Source organism: Microcebus murinus, chromosome 4, assembly GCF_040939455.1.
Source record: "Microcebus murinus isolate Inina chromosome 4, M.murinus_Inina_mat1.0, whole genome shotgun sequence".
Classification (NCBI taxonomy): domain Eukaryota; kingdom Metazoa; phylum Chordata; class Mammalia; order Primates; family Cheirogaleidae; genus Microcebus; species Microcebus murinus.
This window is the reverse complement of record NC_134107.1, coordinates 51116861-51135535: the sequence shown is the minus strand read 5'-3', so window position 1 is coordinate 51135535 and position 18675 is coordinate 51116861. Positions and strand designations below refer to the sequence as shown.

Genomic DNA, 18675 nt, shown 5'->3' with positions numbered 1-18675 from the left:
TCCCAGGGGATTGTGGGAGGAAGAAGGAGGAGTAAGGAGAGAGGGGGATTGTGGGAGGAAGAAGGAGGAGTAAGGAGAGAGGGGGATTGTGGGAGGAAGAAGGAGGAGTAAGGAGAGAGGCATGAGAGTGGTCAGACATAGGGGTCTGAGCTTAGCAAGTGCTGGCAAATTTTTCTGTATAGGGTAGGTAGATCTTAGGCTTATGAGGTCATGCTAGTCTCTGTTGCAACTACTCGACTCTGCCTTTGTGGTGTGAAAGCAGCCAAAGACGATGTGTGAATGAATGAAGGGGGCTTTCTTCCAATGCAACTTCATTTATGGGTGTTGAAATTTGAATTCATGTAATTTTGATTTTTTTCTCAACCATTAAAAAATGTAAAGGCCATTCTTAGTTCATAAGCCTTACAAAATGGGTGGTGGGCCTCGTTTGGCTAGAGGGGCAGAGTTTGCCAACCCCTGGTTTAGAGATGTGCGTTTGCATGGGGTTCCCGAGGGTGGAGAGCTTCCGAAAAGGGGTGGTTCTTGGAATTCTGCGTTTTGGCATAAAGAAGCCATGGCGTCCAGCTTTTCTGGGATGTTCTCAGTTCCTGTATGTTTCGGAGGGAACCCAGAGGTTTCCTCAGCTCCTGGAAGAGCTAATATATTTTAGCTTTCTCAGTACAACCCCTATCCAGAATACAAATGTACTGTTTGACTTTCAGTAATTTGAATTTGACTTTCAAATACAGAAATCATTAGGCATGACATAAGTAAAATAGTAAGAGGCCATAAATTAACATAAAAATGTGTTAGCAACCAAGCGTTATGAATAATCAAATTTTGTGGTTTTGAGGTCTACAAGAAGCTGTGTGTGGGGTGACGACCTGAATAAAGTCCACGGTGGAGCCCCTCCACTATCAGGAGCCAATGCGACAGTGGATCAAAGGTGCGTTGCGGTCACTTCCCCTGGTACCCAGAGCAGGCAGCCAGGTAAGCGCATGCCCTTTGGGAAGGGCTGGGATCGGGCCTGCCTCTGGCCATGCATGATGCTTAACACCGCACACCTGCAGCGTGGCCTGTGCTCGCAGGTGTCCACAGCCAGCTTTGCTCCTTGCTTGCCATCTTCTCCCTCCTGAGCCCCATGCCTCACTCATTCTGCATCCCTGGATCCTTCCTTTCCTTTTTCTCTCCTCCTCCTTGTTACAACACACACAGTCTTTGTGGCTCTGCTCCTGGAGGTTTCTGCTGAAATCAGGAATTGGTACCTCAGGGTGGTGCTATTGGACAGCTCCTGGCCCTCCCACCCTGGTCACTTGGGGGGCTCTCCTGGGCCCACTGTGAATTGAGTGAGGGATAACGGCAGTTTGGCTTAGGAATAGCTAAACTGGATAATAGCCATAGTTCTTTCCAATGTTCCCCTGCCCAGGCCCAGGTGGCTCTACTTGCTGGGCTGCCTCCTAACGACATCCTGCTGGGAGCCAGCCTCCAGAGTCCAGCTACAGGGCAGGGGGGGAGTGGCCATAGGTAGCTGGCCTCCCTGATTTCTTCTTTGATCCCTTCCCTAACCCCCTCTTCCCTTCTCCATTCACCAACCATCTTCTCTGTGCAGCCAACAGATTGTAATAGTGGGTTCTTAGGCGTGCCCCACCCCCAGCCAGCGTCTGGGCCATGCTGGTGCTTCCTGCTCGCCCTCCTGGACCTGGTACAGGGCCCACAGTGGGCCTTGATAATGTTTGCTGGCCAGAAGTGAATCAGCAGCTCACTAGTGGGATCTGCCCAGGCCTGGCTGGAAATTGGGAGCTGCAGCCAGCCCTTACTGCTATGTCCTCAGGGGCCCTCTGCCACCAAGGATGCCTGCCTATTGCTGCACTCCAGAACATTCTGTCATGTTTACTAACAGGGAATCCAGGGGGTGGAGTGGGATGGGGACCAAGGAGGGAGTCCTGTAACATCACAAGGTCAGGGACGAGGTCAGAGTTACAGAAAGGGACTTTGGCAGGAGCACTGATGTGGGGCAGGTGCAGAGAGCAGGAAGTGGAGAGCAGGGGGAGTGAGATTTATGTCCTAGCCTGGCCCTGGGGTTCCGGTGGGGCCCTCCCCTCCTGGGGAGGAGGGAGAGAAGCTGGCTGCCTCCCACGTCTCCCCGGGGAGAGCACAGCAGGCGTGTGAGAGCTCCTGCAGCATCCCTGGGGACTAATTCCTGGAGCCTTGGAGACCCAGGCTCTCACCTCCCCAGGCTTCTTCAAGAGGGAATTGCAACTCTCAGGTTTCCTCTGCTGTAAGCTCCAGAGAATAACTGCTGTGGGAAAGGGCAACTTCAGGTGGCAGGCAGGGGATCTCTCTGGGGCCCAGTATTTTGTGGATTGAGTGAGGCACAGGTGAGGCCTTAGGAAGTTGGTGGGCAGAACCTCCACAGCGTGGCCCTCTGTGGCACTGGCTCGAGCTGTCACTGCTGCTTTCATCTTTAACACATTTGTTCTTTTCTTCGCAAAGGGCATTAAAAGGAGGCCTTCTAGCATCAGGCTATGCTAAAGACAAGCAAAGTTAGGCTAAATATGAATCCTTTACCCATAGCATCAACTTGATGTGAACATTGGGAAATACCACAGATGTGTATATGTTTATATTAAAATAAATATACAAATAGGAATAAAAAGTGAAATTTGCACGAATATTTAAGGGAATAGGGAGCCTGGAGAGAAGTCTTACATTTCAGAGGCATATTCAGGCGAGTATGAATATTTTATTCATACTTTAGGCACATTGTTTAACCCCTTCGGGCTTACCGTCCCTATCTGTACCATGTGGGAGCTACGCAAAATACTGCCTTGTGTAGCAGTATCTGCCTTCTATGATGCAGGGTCACTGCTGGCCTTTCCAGAACCTTCAGATCTGTGGTTGAGCTCTTCCTGGACATCCTAAAGTCCCTGGGGAAGGAGTAGTCTGCAGCCCCTTTGGCCAGCACCCAACTGTCCCCATGTCCCAGGAGAAGCAGTGGCTATCATCTTTGCTGCTGTCTCTCTCCTTTTGTCTCAACTGGCTTCCTCTGCCTGCGCACAGCTGACTCGGTTACCCGCCTGGGGTGGGAGTGCCCCACAGTACCTCCCCGCCCCCCCACTCCCCGCCCACCGTCCTCTGCAGAGAGAGGGCTGGCGGCTGGCTGGGGGAGGTGGGAGTCTCATCATGCCATGTGTAAATTTTACTTACTATCCCTGCTTCTGTCACAGTGCCTCACCTTCACCATCCCCTGTGCCAGGTATTGCTTGTCCCCGAGTCTCTCTGGAGACAAGACCATCTATTTTCTGCCAAAATAGTTTTCAGGCAGTGCAGTGGGGGAGGGGCTCTAGGGCAGTGATGGTTCTTTATAAAGACCTCTGCCCTGTTCTCACCCTTGCTCCAAGTCCTGAGCCTCCATGGGGTTGGTGTTTGCAGCCAGCTTGCTTCTTGTGGCATCTCTCTTTGCAGTTGCTTTGGTTTCAACTTTCTTTGTTTTGCTAAGTTAGTTTCCACTATCCAGCATCTTACCTCTTCCAACAATCATTGACTTCTCTTGTCCTCTGTTACCATCATGTCATTCTCTTTGTTCTGTGGGCTCACTCTCTTAAAAAAAAATGTCATTACTTCGACTTTAGTGAGTGTCAGGAGGCAATGGATACACATGTTTAACCCCCACCCCCATGCTTCACTGGAGGTCCCAGTCACGTTCAACACATTCTTTCGTCTCCATCAGTCCTTTGAAACTGTTCTTGTCAAGGAGATGCACCATGTCGCCAAATCTAATGGTCACTTCACTGTCTTTACAATACACAGACTCTCAGCAGCATTCCACATACTTGGCCACCCCATTCTTCCTGGAGAACTTGCCTCTTTCAACCTTCACGGAAACACATTCTTCTGATGTGTCTGCGACACCCGCTGGCCACTCTTCACTCTCTTCCGCTACTTCTCCTCTTCTGGGAATTCCCATGGACTCTTTCCTTGGTCCTCTTCCCCCCTTCTCTCTCTCCACTTTCCCTAGCTGATCTCATCTAGTCCTAGGGCTTTAAATACCTTCTATATGTCAACGACTCCTACGTATTTATCTCTAGCACTGATATGTTCAACCACCTACCACGACCTAATAGGCATCTCAAACTTAACTTAGGTAAATCAGGACTCCTGATTTCCACCCCCAAATCTGTTCCTTCTTAGTGTTCTCCATCCAAGTAAATGTCATGCTTACATACCCAGTAGGTAAGGGACAAAACCTAGGGACATGCCTCACTCTGCTCTTTCCTTCTCCCCATGTGTCTACTATGTCCGCAAGCCCTGCCAGTGCCTCCGTGACGTGTCGTCCACGCGTCCACTTCTCTGCATCCCTACTGCTGGCTTCTCCAGTCACAGCCACCATCCTGTCTTGCCCGGACCATTCCAATTGCCTCCTGCCTGGTGTCTCTGCTTCCACCATTACCCTCCATGCCTATGATCTACCTTCCACACGGTAGTCAAAATGATTCCATTAAAAATACCTGTCATGTTATGCTACTCCCTTGTTTAAAATTCTCCAGTGATTGCCCTTAAAATGGAATCCAAACTCCCTTGGCAGAGCATGTGCCTCTGATCCTCTGTGAACTCCTTTCACCACCCTCTCTTGTTTTATTTTTTTTTTTTTTTTGAGACAGAGTCTCGCTTTGTTGTCCAGGCTAGAGTGAGTACCGTGGCGTCAGCCTAGCTCACAGCAACCTCAATCTCCTGGGCTCAGTGATCCTCCTGCCTCAGCCTCCCGAGTAGCTGGGACTATAGGCATGCGCCACCATGCCCGGCTAATTTTTTATATATATATCAGTTGGCCAATTAATTTCCTTCTATTTATAGTAGAGACGGGGTCTCGCTCTTGCTCAGGCTGGTTTTGAACTCCTGACCTTGAGCAATCCGCCCGCCTCGGCCTCCCAAGAGCTAGGATTACAGGCGTGAGCCACAGCGCCCGGCCCCTCTCTTGTTTTATAGGCCTCAGTCACACCGGCCTTTCTGTTGCTGTCCAATTCCTACCCCAGGGCCTTTACACTTGCCCTTCTGCCCACAATGTGTATTGCAGGCACAACGACTCATCATTCAGGTGTAAGCTCACATTCTCGTCTTCAGAGAGGCTTTCTTAGTCTATTCTGTTTAGAGCAGGCACCCTTTCTCCCAAATCACTCTCTAGGACATTACTTTGTTTTGCTTGTGTTTTAAAAAAAAAAACTCATAATAGGTATCATTACCCCAAATTATCTTATTCATTTATTTGTTAATATTTTCTTGCATATCATCTAACTCTCCCCGTTAAACAATGGACTATGTGGGGAAGGGCCCTTGTCTGTATTGCTCGTTTTTCATATCTTCACCCACCATAGTACTTGGAATGCAGAAGGTGTTCAATAAATATCTGTGCAATAAATGAATGAATGAGCAATTGAGCTAAAGGGATTAGGAGCAGGGACTGTCCCCAGAGAAAGGGATGTGGGCAGAACAGGCATCCCTCAACACGTCTCTTGAACTTTTGCTTTAGTCTAGGCCACGGTGTGACACGGAGTCTGCCAATTTCTAAAGGGCCAGCGGGCAGGAACTGAAGGGTAGGGGTGATGCCTGGGGCAGTGGGTGGGGCAGCGTGGCAGGGCTCAGCGAAGGTGCAGCTGATGTCTCTGTTTGCAAAGATTTCGCTCTATTCCTCTGCCCCAAGGAGCACAGCTTTTCCATTGTGACGTTCTGTAACTTTCTGTGTAACTCCCCCCCCCCCCCAGTTTCTGGGTAATTTTCCATGTGCTCTGCCAGCTCCATCAAGTGCAGTGGTGAGCAGCGGGACTCAGAACATCTGGGAGGGGCTGAGACCAGCAGAGCGGAGGACGTGTGTCATTTGCACCTGGTGCTGACTTCCAGCTCTCCTTTGGACAGTCCTGGAGTATGACACACAGGATGTTCCTGTGCGGCTCTTTTTAAAGAGAAAGGTTAAAAGAAGCCCATTTTGCCTCCAAGTGAAAACTAAAATCCATGGTCTATAGCACAGATCAGATATTAAGACACAAATTCTCCCCAGGAGATTGGGCTGGAGTCTGGGAAATGACTATTTATCACAGTTTCATTTCCTTTGTGTTTCCCTGTGGTTATTGAAGTTTTTTGTTTGGGGGGAAAAAATAAAAATAGCAACATATTTACAAAAAAGAGAGGGAGAGATAAAACTTTAACCTTTTGAAGAGTGGAAAGAGGGAAGCAGGGTGTCTGAGAATATTTCCTTTGTGAGTGATCTGAGGCTCCAGGGGGACCAAAGCACTCTGTGGGATTTTTACAGAACTAAGGAAGGCTGGCGTGGGCTGCGCTCTTGAAACCTCAGCATCCTCCTCCACTGCCCACCGCCCAGGGCAGGCTCTGAGCAAACTGAGCAAGCTGTGCTGAGGAGGGCAGGAGCCTGCCATGCCCTGGCGGTGGCTTCCAGGGGGGCTCCCACCTGCCTCCTGACATGCCTGCATCCTGGGCTGTGATGGCCACTCCTTTAGCTCCTCAGGAAAGAGGCAGCACGAGGAAAATGCTCAGTCATCTTGCAGGGACTTGGTGTCTCCCGGCAACACGTTCCTATTGACTTTACAGCACAGTCGGCTGTCGGGTCCCCAGGTAACGTTCTCCGTGATTTGAGTCCTTGCTGTTTCTCGGGCCCCTTCACATCTGACCCAGTCCTTAGTCCAGACCTTGCTTCTTAATTAACCCATGTGCGTATGTAATATGTGGCACGCCTACACAGCAATGTTGCGTGTTCAGGCCACGTTCTCTAATGTTCTGGCTTGTTTGACAGTTTCTAAGGGGGTGGGGGCAGTGGTTACTGGCTTCATCTGGGCATCAAGATCTGCCCGTTGGAATCTACCTGGCCTAGGTGTCTTTCCATAGCAACCAGGTGTCTCTTATTAACGCAGAGGGGCTTTCTCCTGAACTCTGTAAAGAGAATGACAACACGGAAGTCAGGCTAGAGCGACTGAGCTGCCAGTAGAAGAGGGCTACACAAGTGGACTCAAACAAACATATATACACAAGTCACCGCAAAGAGGATGAGGTGCTGTTCAGTGATCGATGCTAATCCCTCTTCTCCGGGGGACTGTGCCGACTGTGACCAGATGTGGCGAGTAGATTATCTCTGTCCGGATTCTGTCGGCATCCTCTTCTTTCATTGTTTGGCCTGGTTTTGTTTCTTAATCCTCTTCTGCATCTCAAGCTCTGCAAACCACATTGTCTGCACTGGAACGGTTTGCTTCCTTAAAATGGGGCTTATGTCCATAGCGGGGAAGTCTCGGTTTCTCCATCATCAGCTGCTCAAAGTTCACAGCAAAGGAAAAAATCTTCAGCCGTTAATGTTTTTGAGGAGGTTTATTTTCATCCAGTTTTTCTGGCTCTCGTGGGCTCTGTAAGATACCAGGGACTCCCTTTGGGCTACAGAGCCAGGACACTAAAACTGACCCCCATACTCTTTGGTTCACAGCTTTGGACCTGAAGTTCACCTGACCACTCTGCACACTGTGTTCTGGCTTGTTCCTGATCCCTCCAGTTTCTGACCTGACGTGGTTCCATGTTTGGCTTCATTTTACTTTTACACCTGACATTTGGTCCATGCTGCTGGCTCTATTCTACCTATCCCACCTGGATAAAATCTCTCTTTCCAGCTTTGTTGCCAAAGCTCCACCTTGGCTCTGATCCCTCTAGCTGGCTTCAGTTGAAGAGCAGGTCCCAGACATATCTGAGTGTCTCCATCAGCCTCGAGCCTCCGGCTGTGCCCAGGATTGGCTTTTCCCCCTGCCTGTGCCACATGCTGGGCCGTGTCATGGGAGCGGAGCTGGTAGGCAGGGGTGCATGCTGGCCTGCAAGAGGCTCCGTGCTGCCAAAAGTCATCGACTCCCCATCCTTCTGGTCCCCTACCAACAAGTGTCCTCGATCTGTAGCCACTTGGGGTTTTGGCTTGGAAGCATTTCATGACATCTATAGACCACACATGTACATTACCCTCCTGAGAGCACCCCTTTAGTAATACTGGTCCTTACATTTATTTGTTCAGTGACTTAAGGTCAACAGAGCACCTAAGTATGTTTGCATGCATTATCTCATTTCCATACTTTCTTCTATTTTCTTTTGCAAACAAGACTCAGGGCCAACGTATCCCTAAGGCACATTAGGGTCCAGGGCCTATGAAAAAGTTTTAATTCTAATTGATTTTAAAACCAGAAAAAAGTGAATATAAAAATAATATGTAAGAATGAACCCAGGCTAGGTGCGGTGGCTCACACCTGTAATCCTAGCGCTCTGGGAGGCTGAGGCAGGCAGATTGCTTGAGCCCAGGAGTTTGAGGTTGCTGTGAGCTAGGCTGACGCCATGGCACTCACTCTAGCCTGGGCAACAAAGTGAGACTCTGTCTCAAAAAAAAAAAGAATGAACCCAGACTGGATTATATTTGTCCTCACACCAATGCGAGGACATTCATAAGATATGATTTTAAATATTACTTTATGGAGGAAGGAGCTCATGAAGACAAAAGCATCTGGGGCTCGTGAAAGCCATAATGTGGCCATGACAGGACCCTAACCTGTTGGTCGATTTGGCAGATTGAGTTGCTCTGTATATTTGGATAAGTTTCTTCACATACTGGTTTTTTCTACCAGAAAAATGGGAAGAAAATTTTTATACCTATTCATTTCCCAGGGCTTTTATTAAGACAAAGGAAATAACTCTGACAGTGTCTAAACTTTTTAGAAAAAAACTTGTATAATAGATAGGACTATTTCAGTTGCAGATAACAGGGATCCATCTCAAATCAGCCTAGACAAAAAAGGAATGTATTTGTTGGCTCTCATAACCGAAAACTCCAGGTTTCAACTTTAGGCGTAGCTGGCTCAAGAAACCCAAAATTTTGCCAGGAATCTGTTTCTCTCTTTTCTTCTATATCTTGGGCCTGCTTTCCTCTATGTTGAATTTCTTTTCTAGCACACTTCCCCACATCTTGAAAGAATCCCAGAAACTCCCAGCTTTCAGAATCCGTAAGCTTATGGCCTCAGAAGAAGAGAGACTCCTCCTGTTAACCTACCCATTCCTCAGAGGACTCCAGTTGGTCCTTGCTTGTGTGTCTTGGGCAACCCTGTGTCCAGCGGAGGGGTACTCTGTCTGGCTAGCTTGATCATTTTTCCTTGTTCCTGCTCATGACTTGGCTGACAGTCCCACAAGTCTTCTTTGAATGGGGCCAGCACAGTTTCCAAGAGAGAAAACATAAGCAGACCAGATAACATGACCAGTCTAGGACTGAATCAGTCTCAGGCATTGTTCATATTATCTTTCTTGCAGGACATTAGAACCAATGGAGATTTACTCAGAACCTCTACCTAACTTCCCAGATCTGAGTACTATGGGAGCCTGTCAGGATTTAGTAGGCACTGCATGGAAACGCTTAATTTTCACAAAACCTATGAGACAATTATTAGCTCCATTTTTACAGATAATAAATGCTAAACATTACTGTGAGCTTGGCATACACCAAGCACTTTGCAAAACACCCTACATAGATCTCGTAAAAATTCTATGAGGTGCTGAGTTCATTGAAGTTCTTTAGATTTTAAGCAATAGAAACCATATCTAGGTAGTTAAGCAAAGAAGAAATGTATTGAAAGGATAATAGAATATCTCATGAATACACTTTCAGAGGGGGAGTTGAAGTATCAAATCTTGGGATGGGCAGGAACCCATTCTTGTCTGATTTCATCTCCTTAGAAGGTGGATTTGGAAGTAAACTTGGTACAGTCCTAGCTGGTCCTAGTCTCTATTATCTCTCTGTTCCAAATGGCATACTCCTGGAGAGAGACTCTGATTGGCTTTATCTTGGGTTGGGTATCTATACGTGGACCAGTTATGTTGAAGCCTTTCTATTGGAGCTATTCTTAGAGAAACAGAATCACTGTGAACTGATTGATCACCCAAAGGATGATCACTATAAGCACTTAGTTGTATCAGTGAGGGTCCTGGCACACTCAAATGTGGGTAATTGAAGAATATTTGATAAGGGGATTAAGTGAGAAAAGTTTAGGGACAGAAACAGGGATATGCAGCATCTTGGGGCTAGTGACAGTGGGAGCTGTTACCATCAAAGACCTGAGGGAGAAAGAGGACGTAGTGGCTTCTGGAACCTGTGGAGAGAGCTGTAAGGAGAAGCCTGCCTGAGAGTAGCCTTCCGAGATTTCACTCTCCTCCCACCCTCCCATTTCTTGGATGCAACCAGAAGCCAGAGGGCAAAGCAGTCTCTTGACACGGTCACACAGGCCAGTCTGCCGGGACAGGTCAGTGTGGGGAAGGGTGGGGAGAGCATATGGAGGGGCAGATAGAAGACAGCCAGCACAATAATGTCAACTCCAGTTTATGGAGGAATAATTCAATGTTTGGAGGAGTCAGTGACTTCTTTAGATTGACACAGTCAATTCAGGAGAAGAGTTGGGATTTGAACTCAGTCTAACTCTGGAACCTGTGCTCCTAACCACTATGCTCTATCACCTCTCAGATGAAGACCCTGAATTCAGACATCGGATTTACTGAACATACCTCAGATGAGTGACTTTATCTCACTGGTCCTCTAGTAACCTCATATGTGTAGCAGCAACAAGAGCCCTTGGTCCAGATCCTTAGAATGGTACTGAAAGACTCAAATTTGCTGGTTTCCCTCTAGGCCCTCCATGTCCCCCCAACCCACCCACCCAGGATTTGCAGATACATGTGGTTTGGAATATTGGAGGCAGCCAAAGTAGAGTCTAAACTTCTTGCCACCATGCAGGCAGTTCTCCTCTCCTGTGTGTGGGATGTGATGGAGATTTAAATTGTACTTCAATTAAGCCTCTCTTCTCTCAGTCCTCTGGGAGCATTCTCAGGCCTGGATCATGAACTTGTGAGAGCTAATACTGTTATCAGATGCTTGTTCACCTCATAAAAAAAGGCCCATTAGCACCTCATCTATCTGGCCATGCACTTTCCTGCCAGTGCTTGGAGCCCCCAGAAAAGAGCACTTCCAATCAGGCACTTAGAGGGAAATCTCATTGACAATAATATTATGTGTATGGTTTTATTTTCTGTGGCATTATTTTCCAGCTCTTTTGCTAATAATAGGTTATATCTATTATACATTTAGTGTGCTAGGTACTGCACTGTTTTACATGGATTGTCTCACTTCATCTTGACAATATACCTAGGAGGGAGGTAATATTTAACCCTCACTTTACAGATGAGGAAACTGAAGCTTATAGGGCTTAAGTCTGGTGGCTGACGTGACATCATTAATAAGTCACAGATCCAAGATTTGACCCCAGACAGACTGGTTCCAGAGCCAATACCACTTAACCATGATGACTCTTAGTTCCCTGGGTGGCTGTATTCATAAAATAGTGGATTCTAGCTATCCTTGTCCCATTTCAAAGGTGAAATTCTGATATGTTTATGGAATAGGAATGTGGTAGAGACTACTAGTGATCACCAAATATCAATGTGTTCCTATGAAGTTCCCATTTCCATTGCAGTTGAGTTGGAGCCACATGACTGATCTGGCCCACTAGATATGAGCAGAATAATATGTGACATTTTCAATCCTGGAAATAAACCCCCACACATCAGCCACTCTTCCTCTCTCCTTTCTATGGTTCCAGAAGTGAAGAGCTCTGAAATGACTAAGTTGCAAGATGTAAACAGCCTGTTACCAATTGGAGAGAGCCACACAAGAGAGGTACTTGACCTGCACTGAATGGTGACACAAGTGAGAAATAAACCTTTGTTGGGTTAGACCACTTAGAATTTTGAGCTTCTTTATTACTACAGTCTATTTTACTATACTCTGACTAATATAAATTCTATACTAAGACAGATATTCATACATTGAAGTAGGGCATTGCTATAACAGCTTAATGGTCTGTGGCAGGCTGAGAGAAAAACCAGAAATATGTCAACATATGTTATGTTGTGCCAAAACATTATCAACTGATCTAACTTGGGAGGCAGACTCCATGTTTCCTTATATATGGCATCTCTAGGAGAAGAGATCGAAAACAGAACATTAGTAGTATTTGTTGGCTACCATTGCTGCATTTGTCAAATATAACAAGGAAAAGATGAGATCAGAATGAAATTGGCCAGAGACTTGCAGAAGGGATAAAAAAATGATCTAAGTATATGCTGTATACAGAAGATACAGGTTAGATTCAAAGACAGAAACAGGTCAAAGTAAAAGGATGGAAAAAGATATGCCATGCAAACAGTAACCAAAAGAAAGCTGGAGTGACTATAGTAATATCAGACAAAATAGAGTTTAAGACAAAAATTGCTACTAGGGACAAAGAATATTTTTATAATTATAAAAGAATCAATTCATCAAGAAGATATAAAAATTATAATGTTATACACATCTAGCAACAGAGCCCCAAATTATGTGAAGCAAAAACTAACAGAATTGAATAAATAAACAGTACTACAATAATAGTTGTAGACTTCAATACCCCACTTTGAATAATGGATAGAACAGTTACACAGGGCTGGGTGCAGTGGCTCACGCCTGTAATACTAGCACTCTGGGAGGCCAAGGCAGGCGGATTGCTCAGGCCAGGAGTTTGAAACCAGCCTGAGCAAGAGCGAGACCCCATCTCTACTATAAATAGAAATAAATTAATTGGCCAACTAATATATATAGAAAAAATTAGCCGAGCATGGTGGTGCATGCCTGTAGTCCCAGCTACTCCAGAGGCTGAGGCAGCAGGATTGCTTGAGCCCAGGAGTTTGAGGTTGCTGTGAGCTAGGCTAACACCAGGGCACTCACTCTAGCCTGGGCAACGAAGCGAGACTCTGTCTCAAAAAAAACCAAAACCAAAACCAAAAACAGAACAGTTACACAGAAGATCAAAAAGGAAGTAGAGAATTGAATAATTATATAAAAAGACTAGACCTAAGAGACAGCAATAGAACCCTCCACCCAATGACATCAGAATATACATTCTTCTCAAATGCAAATCCAAGATAGAACATATATTAGGTCATTAAACAAGTCTCAGTAAATTTAAAAAGGTTTGAAATAATACAAAGTATGTTCCTTAACCACAATGGAATGAAATTAGAAATCAACAACAGAAGGAAATTCAAAACTTTATGAAGATTAAACAACCCTTCTTAATAATCAATGAGTGAAAGAAGAAATCACAAAGGAAATAAGAAAATCCTTCAGGATGAATGAAAATGAAAACATAATATACCAAAACTTATGGGTTGCAACCAAAGCAGTGCTTAGACGAAATTTATAGCTGTACATACTTACATTGAAAAAGCAGAAAGATCTCAAATCAGTAACCTAAACTTCTACCTTAAGTAACTAGAAAAAGAAGAGCAAACTAAACTGAATGCAAGAAAAAGGAAGGAAATAATAAAGATTAGGCAGAAATAAATGAAATATAAATAGAGAAACAATATAGAAAATCAACAAAACCAAAAGTTAGTTCTTTGAAGAGACCAAAAAATTGACAAGTCTTTACCTTGACTGACTACACAAAAGAAAAAAAAAAGACAGAAGTATCAAATTACTAAAAATCAGGAATGAAAGAGGGGAAGTTATTACTGACCTTACAAAATTACAAAGGAATAAAGGGAATACTATGAACACTTGCATGACATTGCATTATATAATCTAGGTGAAATGAACAAATTCCTAGAAAGACAGACTACTGAAAGTGACTCAAGAAGAAATAGAAAATTAGAACAGACCTATAACAAGTAATGATATTGAATAAGTAATCAAAATACTTGCAACAAAGAAAAGCAGAGGACAAATGACCTCACTGGTGAATTCTATATAAAATTCAGGGAATAGTTAACCCCAATACTTCACAAATACTTCCAAAAATATAAGAGGAGGGAACATTTTCTAAATCATTCTATAAGACCAATAAGACTCTGATATCAAAGGCAGAATACAATATTGCAAGTAGAGACCAATATCCCTTATCAAAATCCTCATCAAAATACTGGCAAACTGGCCGGGCGCTGTGGCTCACGCCTGTAATCCTAGCTCTTGGGAGGCCGAGGCGGGCGGATTGCTCAAGGTCAGGAGTTCAAAACCAGCCTGAGCAAGAGCGAGACCCCGTCTCTACTATAAATAGAAAGAAATTAATTGGCCAACTGATATATATATAAAGAAAATTGGCCGGGCATGGTGGCACATGCCTGTAGTCCCAGCTACCCAGGAGGCTGAGGCAGAAGGATCACTCGAGCCCAGGAGTTTGAGGTTGCTGTGAGCTAGGCTGACGCCACGGCACTCACTCTAGCCTGGGCAACAAAGCGAGACTCTGTCTCAAAAAAAAAAAAAAAAAAAAAAAAAAAAATACTGGCAAACTGAATTTAGCAATGTGTAAAAAATATTATACACTATGATTAAGTGGGACTTATTCCAGGAATATAAGATTGGATCAACATACCAAAATTGATAAAAGTAATATATTAATAGGATAAAGGACAAAACCACATTATCTCAATAGATGCAGAAAAAACATTGGATATAATTCAATACCCTCTGATGATCAAAATACCCAACAAACTAGGAATAGAAGGGAACTTTCTCAATCTGCTCAAAAGCATCTACAAAAAACCCACAGCTAACATCATACTTAATGGTACAAGATTGAAAGCTTTCCTCCTAAGATCAGGAATAAAACCAGGATGTCCATTGTTGTCATTTCTACTCAACATTATACTGTAGGTTCTAGTAAGGGGACTTAATCAAGAAAATGAAATTAAAGTCATCCAGACTTCAAAGGAAGAAATAAAATGATCTCTATTTTTCTATATTCTTGAATATAGAAAATCCAGAGGAATCTACAAAAAACTGATTGAGCTATTAATGAGTTCAGCAAGGTTGCAAGATGTAAGGTTAATATACAAAATTGATTATATTTTTATATGCTAGCAATGAACAATCTGAAAATGAAATTAAGAAACCAATTCCATTTATAGCAACATCAAAAAGAATGAAATATTTAGGGATAAATTTAATGAAAGAAACAACACTTATATGCTGAAAATGATGAAATAATGTTGAAAGAAATTAGAGAAGCCTTAAATGGAAAGACATCTCATATTCATGAATTTGAAGATTTAACATTTTAAGATGGCAGTACTACCCAAATTGATCTGTATCAACACAATCCCTATCAAAATCCCAACTGGACTTTTACAGAAATTGACAAGCTAATAACAAAATTCGTGTGGTAATTCAGGAGATCCAGAATAGTCAAAGAAATATTGAGAAAGAAGAACAAAGTTGAAGGATTCACATTTTCAAAACTTACTATAAAACTCTAATAATCAAGATAGTGTGGTATTGGCATAAGGATAGACATATGGACAATGGAACAGAATTGAACCAGAAATCAGCCCACATATTTATAGACAATGGATTTTTGACAATAGTGCCAAGACCATTCAATGGAGAACAAATAGTGTCCTCAACAAGTGGAGCTGGGAAAACTGAGTATCCATGCAAAAGAATGAAGCTGGATCACTGCCTTACACTGTTTACAAAAAATAACTCAGAATGTACCAAACTAAATTTAAGAGCTAAAACTATAATACTCTTAGAAGAAAACATAGTTATAAATCTTCATGGCTTTGGATTGTGCAATGATTTCTTACATATGATGCCAAAAACACAAGCTACAAAATAAAAAAAGACTTCATTAAAATTAATGCTATGAAGAAAGTGAAAAGATAATTCAGAGAATAGGAGAAAATATTTGCAAGTCACATATATCTGATAAAGGTCTATTATCTGGAATATATAAGTAAGTATTATAGCTCAACAATAAGAAGAAAAATAACCTAATTTTTAAACAGGCAAAGGATTTGATATACATTTCTCCAAATATGATATACGAATGGACAATAAGCATGTAAAAAGATGCTCAACACCATTAGTCATTAGGGAAATGCAAATCAAACCCACAATGAGATGCCACTTCCTATCTATTAACATGGCTTTAGTCAAATAGAGACAATGACAAGTGCTGGTGAGGACATGGAGAAATTGGAAACCTCATACATTGCTGGTAGGAATGTCATATGGTGTGGCCACTTTGGAAAACAATTTGAAAGTTCCTCAAAAATGTTAAACACAGGTCAAGTGTGATGGCTCATGCCTGTAATCCTAGCATTTTGGGAGGCTGAGGTGGGAGGATCGCTTGAGGTCAGGAGTTTGAGATAAGCCTGGGCAACATAGCAAGATCCTGTCTCTACAAAAAATAAAAAATCAGCTGGATGTGGTGTCACATACCTGTAGTCCCAGCTACTCAGGAGGCTGAGACAGTAAGATTATTTGAGCCCAGGAGTTCAAGGCTACAGTGAGCTATGATGATGCCACTGCACTCTACCCTGTGCAACAGATCACCATGTCTCAAAAAAAAGAAAAAAAAAAAAGTTAAACATAGAGTTCCTATATGACCCACCAATTCTACTCTTAGGTGTTTATCCAAGAGCAATAAAACATATAGCCACATAAAACTTGCACACAAATATTCAAGGCAGAATCATTCATAATAGCCCAAAAGTTGAAACAACCCACATGTCTATCAATAGATGAATAGATAAACAAATATGGTATATCCATACAATGGAATATTATTTAGCCATAAAAAGAAATGAAGTACTGATTCATGTTACAACATGGATGAACCATTAAAACATTAAGCTAAGTAAAAGAAATCAGACACAAAGGCTACATATTGTATGATTTCTTTTATCTGAAATGTCTAAAATAGATAAATCCGTAGAGAAAGATAGCAGATTAATAGTTTCCAAAGATTTGGGGGAGTGGGAAATGAGGAGTGTCTGCTAATGGTTACAAGGTTTCTTTTTTGGCTGGTGATAATGTTCTGAGATTAGGTAGTGGTGATGGTTCCACAACTTTGTGAATATACTAAAACCCACTGAATTGTACACTTTAAAAACAGCGAATGTTATGGTATATGAATTATATCTCAATTTTGAAAAATTAAAGAAAAGGATAGTATTACCTATTTTCCAGTAGAAATTAATGGAATAAAGTCCGGATATTGAAGCCTACAGAATTGGAAAAGCTGACTGCTTCTGGTTCCCAACTAGTGAGAGAGAGAAATTTATTAAAAGGCTTTGCATGACAAAGGCCCAAGAAAATGTCTAGTTGATTAAAATGAATCATAGATATCAGCTGAAAGGTGTACTCCTTTGTTCCATCTAGCTTCAAGGTAGTGCCTGTCACATTGAAAGAGAGAGTAGAGGGACATGATGACAAAGGATAAAGCAAATTAGAAAACATGTCTTACAAAAGGAACCTTGAGCGTGGATATTGGCAAATGGAACTGACTGGATGCAAATAGATCATCAGAAGCTAATTTTTGAGGAAACAGTATTGCCAAAGAAACCACAAGCCCATGTAAAAAGCACGAGTTTGTTATTTAGGCCTTTAAGCAACTTCAGGCAGGAAGTTGCACATGCCCTAAGGAGCACATTCTCCTCAGCTGCATCTTTAGATGTGGTCTAGCAGAGTAAGGGTCTGCTAGACCAGAGGGTGTTGCCAAGGACCCCCAGAGGGTGTTGCCAAGGACCACAAAGAACGGTGGATGAGGGAGTTCCTGCTCCAGCCTAGGCAGCCTTTACCGGGCGTGCTCATTGGTGCTGCAGCATTGAACATGGGACCAGGGACGACTGCGGGTCTCTCGGTCTTCCCCTTTCTGAGTGGCAGTGATGCTAGTCCTGTCCTGTCGTCACACACTTGTATGTTGGCGTGGGTTTGAGGCAGACAACTCGTCTCTTCAGTTCACAGGTCTTCAGTCTAAGAGAAGACGTCTGCTCCCGACGGACGGGACTGAGGCATGCAGTGACAGACGGGATCGTCTTCCATGAGGAGCAGTGGAAGCTGTTCTATTTTGGGGAAGAAGGGAACAAAGGGACATTTAATGAACAAAGAATGGACTGTGAGGGAGACTGTTACTGCTCGCCAAACTGGCTCACCACATGCTCCTCTAAATGTCCCAGCCGAAGAAGTTGGCCAGTGATTCTCCTTTCTTGTAACGTCTGTCTGAGTTTTTGGTATCAGTGTCTTGTGGGCCTTATAAAATGAGTTGGGATGGTTCCTTTCTTTCTTCTATTTTCTGGACACCCTTGTTTAGGTCAGTATTATATATTCCTTAAATTTTTGTGAAACCAAGTAGGCCTACAGTTTTCTTTGTGGAAGAGTTTTAATTTCAGATTCAATTTCTTTGATAGATACAATTCTATTGATAATTTTTGTTTCTTTTTATGGTAAGTTTGGGAAATTATATTTTAAGTAACATATATTTCACTTAAAATTTCTGATTTATTGGGATAAATGTTGACACATAGAATGCCAATTTATTGGCATAAAGTTGTTTATAATATCCTCTCATTATCTTTTTAATGTCTATAAGGTCTGTTGTGATATTCTCATTTTCAAATCTGGTTTTTGTATTTGTGGGTTTTTTTCTCTCTTTTTTCTCAGTTTGTCTTGTTAGGGGTTTGTTAATTGTATTAATCTATTCAAAGAATAAACATTTGCTGATTTTCTTTATTGTATGTTTGTTTTCTATTTCTTTGATTTCTGCTCTTTATTCCTCCCTTTTATATTTTGGTGGTTAATTTTCTATTCTTTTTCTA

General features: G+C 43.2%; 1 long non-coding RNA gene across 1 annotated transcript; it reads left to right on the top strand.

Moving 5' to 3' along the window:
• The first annotated feature begins 837 nt into the window (after positions 1–837).
• Positions 838–18585, top strand: LOC142870471 (uncharacterized). Its single transcript, XR_012918840.1, has 3 exons — positions 838–969; positions 11643–11749; positions 17818–18585. It is a non-coding gene; the product is annotated as an uncharacterized LOC142870471 (long non-coding RNA).
• The last annotated feature ends 90 nt before the right edge of the window (positions 18586–18675 follow it).